The sequence below is a fragment of the Myotis davidii genome, unplaced genomic scaffold, assembly GCF_000327345.1.
Source record: "Myotis davidii unplaced genomic scaffold, ASM32734v1 scaffold343, whole genome shotgun sequence".
NCBI lineage: Eukaryota > Metazoa > Chordata > Mammalia > Chiroptera > Vespertilionidae > Myotis > Myotis davidii.
Window position 1 is genome coordinate 1,729,916 of NW_006293809.1, and position 4,690 is coordinate 1,734,605.

At 48.4% G+C, this 4,690-nt stretch overlaps 1 protein-coding gene across 1 annotated transcript in view; it reads right to left on the bottom strand.

The window, feature by feature from the left end:
* The window catches only part of PFDN4 (prefoldin subunit 4), a 20,578-nt gene that overhangs the window by 8,392 nt on the left and 7,496 nt on the right, over positions 1–4,690 (bottom strand). The gene's annotated exons all lie outside the window — the stretch shown is intronic.

Below are 4,690 nucleotides of genomic sequence, written 5' to 3' on the forward strand. Positions count from 1 at the left end.
TGTTCATTTTATATCCATTCCATCTGCCAGCCTAGTCTAAAGACTTCAGTTTGTCCAATGAGAAAATGAAAGGAGGACTCCAAAAAGGCAATTCAAAGCATTGTACATAGAAAATGTTTACTCCTGAACTTTACAAGTTATAAAATTGTATTTCTCAAGAGAGCTGTCAATAGCATACTTGTGATCTTTTGATGGGTTAGAGATATGAGATAATCTCCTATCTATATGCAACTAGCCATTCTTTGCCGGTCCCTCCCGGCCCCCGCTCACTCCCCGTGGGCCCACAACTCCCGCAAAAGACACCACCGGCTCCACATTCCCTCCTCTTGGATCTGCGAAAAAAAAGGGGCGGGGCGGGGCGGGGCCTGGAGGGGATGATAGGGACATTCCTTTTCGTCAATCCCACAAATGTACCTACGGAGAAACTGACCTACCTTTCAAAAGGCTAATAACGAATGGCCCTGGCAATAGTACGTGATGTTGATGTGCCCCGACAATTCAGACGGTGTAGAGGAGGAAGCACTCCCATTCACCAACCTGTTCAACAACATTGTGGAGCGATTACGGTACAACTCATACGGTACCTTCCGATTCCTTTTGGGCTCAGAATCCCCGCTTGGACCAGCAAGAGGAAGAAGCCTGGGGCACAAATGAGAACAACTGGAGAAAGGAAACTCAACAAGAACCACTGGAAAATGCTAACCCCGCGAGGCGTGGGCGTTGGAATTGCCACACGGAAGGTGGTTTAACACATTCCCTTACACCAGGCTGAACCCTGGCCTCCCACTGCCTGCATCCTAAGTGTGAAAATTGCATTTCACTCGACAATATCAAAACAATACTTTGTTTCGCTTGAGCTTGTAAAACCAGAGTCCTGGAGGCCTTGAGCCTACGTTTTGGCGATAGCAGCGGCTGGTGCTGGTGCTGGTGCTGGTCAGGCATGGCCCATTTAGCTAACAGGCCCTCTCCAGGGCCCTGACAGATCCCTGCCTCACCCCAAGCTTACCTGTCAGGCCCTACAGGTGTATGAACTTGCACCCCAGACTTCTGTTCTAATGCATCTAAATGAGGAGTTTGGGGCGTGCATTTGTTTGTGTGAAATTGGCACCATGTTAGACACTATTTCAGAAAGGAAGATGAGCCCTAACCAATTTGGCTCAGTGGATAGAGCGTCAGCCTGCGGACTGAAGGGTCCCAGGTTCGATTCCAGTCAAGGGCATGTACCTGGGTTGCAGGCACATCCCCAGTGAGGAGTGTGCAGGAGGCAGCTGATCGATGTTTCTCTCTCATCGATGTTTCTATCTCTCTATCCCTATCCCTTCCTCTCTGTAAAAAAGTCAATAAAGTATATTTAAAAAAAAAAAAGGAAGATGATTTGGACATGGTACCTTACTGTTGGAACAGGTGTATCCCCACAAGTCACAGCACCTTCAGCTGCAGCCCTAGGACAACTCCTGAGAGGGGTGTGGGGGGGAAGGGGGGACCGGGTGGGGGAGGGCAGAGACTGGAGCTGTAGTTATAACAAGAATACATACAGTAGCAGTAAAAGACGGTAATTACCAGCGTGAAAACTCTGTGTGGACGATGCAAGGAATCAAATACTATGTTGATTGAAAAACTGAGTGGAACAAACACTCTACCTGAATTGACATGCAGGCTACAGGATTATCCAGATGTGTCCCAGCTTCATTTAGATGCTGTCACAACGCGAGAATGAACCGCGAGATTTCATAGCCCTACCTACAGGCGTCTCCCCCAAACTGGCAACGTCTGCGCCAGACGACAGCTCCCAAGGTGCAGGGGCGCCTGCAGGGGGCGCCCAAGGACCGTGGCAGTGTCCCCAGGCAGAACCCCGCCTGAGGCCACCTGGGTAAATATTCCAAACAAAATATCAACACAATGATTATTTTCTGAATTATTTTTTAAAACCTGTTTTAAAAACGTAGACTAAATATATTTTAAAATGTAAAATCTCTGACTTAAAGGGGAAAACCAATTTCACTTGTTACAGGAACAGATCTTAAGGGGTTTAAATAAATCGCCAATCCCTGCCAGACGAATTTGTGTTTCAGCTGCGATTTGATCAGAGTGGAAGGTAACAGGTAATGGGGTGGGGGTGGGGCAGGACCAGGTGCTGCCCCCCCTTCTCCACCCCCAGTGAGTGCCTCCTGGCTTTCCTGGCATCTCCCATTTCCTCCACCCCAGTCCCAGCCCCAGAGGGAGGGAGGGAAGTGTGGAGGGAACCTTTACTATCAAATAAAGATAGATGACCATGGTGTATTTAAAGAAATTGGAGGAAAGGGAGAAAAGAAAAGAGAAGGTAGAGGAGGGCAAGAGATGAAGCTGGAGAACATGGCCTCCTCCCGCCCCCCACTGTGGCTGTGGGGAACGGGGCGGGGCAGGTGGAGAGCAGGTTCCCAGGCCTGCAGGCCAAGGCCAGGGTGTGAATGCCAGAGGGACGGGAGGGACTGTGCTCCCTCTCACTCCACATCCAGCTCCTCGCCTCCAGCCAATGGTTGTCACGAGGCAACGGGGACCCAGGACCGATGGGAATTCCCCGTTTTCCTAGAGTCAGTCCTCTGGACCTTTTTAAGTCTTGTGATTTTGAAAGGACTCAAATTCATTTCCAAATAAATCCTAAACCTATGCATGACCACTAAGCGGAGAGCACAGGCCACCCATCCATCTGTGACCCCCCCGGGTGCACAGCTTCTGGAACGTTCTTATAACCCACTGTCTTGTTCCTAAATAAAACGGGGGATCTCCTGGGTTTTCTTAAGCAAGCCTGTGCAAGTCAGGGACTTTCTAACTGCTGCGAATCAGGGACTGTGTGCCTGGACGATATCCTTCCTAGGCTACTTATTCTGGCCTGTACTTGCCTCCTCCCTGTCTTGTTCCGGGGTCACCAGAGTTTCCTCTGCATCCCCTCAATATTTAATCCACCCTGGAACGCCTTGCCTGGCTATCGCTAACCTCTTCTACCTCTAAATTCTGCCCCGTTTCATAGTTGGCACTTTTCTAAGCCACCACTCTATACGCGTGGCCGTCTCTGTCTGGTAGTTCTTGAGTCTTATTGTGCTGGGTAATGGAAACTGTGTCCGTGTGTATTAGATTCAACAGTTTTGTAAATTGCTTTATCGTGGCTCTGTTTGAAATTCTTCCCTGTCTTCCCAGGGCACATGGGTATAATTTGAATGCTTACCAAAGTTTAGCCCCCTCTCTGACCTGACTTCGTACCACCTTTCCCCTCACTCGCTGTGCTCCCTTCTCTGGCAACACCATTCCGTGGGTGCTGCCTGATTCCTTCTGCCCCAGGGCCTTTGCACTGCTCACTTGGCAGCCCTCAAGGTCCTTTCTCCTGTTGTTCACATGGGTAAATTCTACTCATCCTCAACACTCATCCTGTATGTCTCTCCATCAAGCTTTCCCGAAATGTATGCACCACCCACAAACAGCAGCACCCCCCTTCAATCTCCTTGGAGCCCTCCCTAACACATTTATTTTTTAACTCTGTCTGCCCTGTGATACTGGAGCCCCAATAGAAATGAGCCTGTTTCATCCTCTCTGTAATTGCAGCACCAATAGGAAGGGAGATAGATGCTTGACAAATATTAGCTAAGGAATGAATAAATACGTGAACGAATGAGACTGTATATTTAGGGATTAACACACACACACACACACACACACATAATACAATGTTGCTGCTGATGAATTCACTCAGTAACAATGTGCGAGTCCACAGGGTAGTGTTTCCATTCACTTTTTATTTTTTTTTTCCTAGATCTGGCACTACACGCCTCACACAAATTGTGATAAACGGTGGGCTCCTTGCGGGAATAGCCCTTCCTTCTTCCACCAGGTGGCGCTGTGACTCCAGACTGACGGTTTCCTTTCCTCTTTGCCGCCCCGCAGGACCTGTCCGTGCTCTTGTCTACACTCGGCGAAGCAAGAGGGCACCACATCAGGGAAACCTCTCTCTCTTTGGACCAAAGCATCACCATCTTTTGCGAGCCTGATTCTTACCATAATGTTTAAAGGCAGAGCATTGTCCAGAGCCCTCGATGTATGCATTGATTCTGGGCCTTTATAAAATAGGTCGTTAACTCACCTGTTTATTTCAAGATACATGCTTACAGCAATTTTGATACTGAGAATGAGTCAGAACGGTTGCAAGGAGCACTCGAATCATATCTTTGGATCAAAATGCACATTTCGTAGTGTGACTCACTCAACAAGGATTTACTCAGAACCTCAGATGCACCTGCATCAAGCCAGGCCGCCTCTCACACAGATGCTGCTCGGAAAAGGACTGAAGAAGTGGGTGTCTTATATCTAGGGTGTCCCCAAAACCTGTAGACACACTTGAACAGCAGATAGCCCAATTTTGAAAATGAAATGTATTTGAATAAACACTGCTCTTAGTACTCGAAGAGTGTGTATACATTTTGGGGAGACACCCTACATTTGTGCTCACCTGATATCCCTCCAATTTTTTCTCTACTTGGAAATTTCCAGGTCGCCAGCATTAATTACCCTTCCATTCTAGAAGTCAGAACTCAATTTCCTGGCATCCTTTAAGCTAGGGTGCAGACCTGCGGCTCTAGGTCCAGCCAATCAGATTTACCAGTGGGAGACTTTGAACTAAGGGCACAAAGAGGGAGGTGGCAGGTGCGGGGGAGGGGGGGTT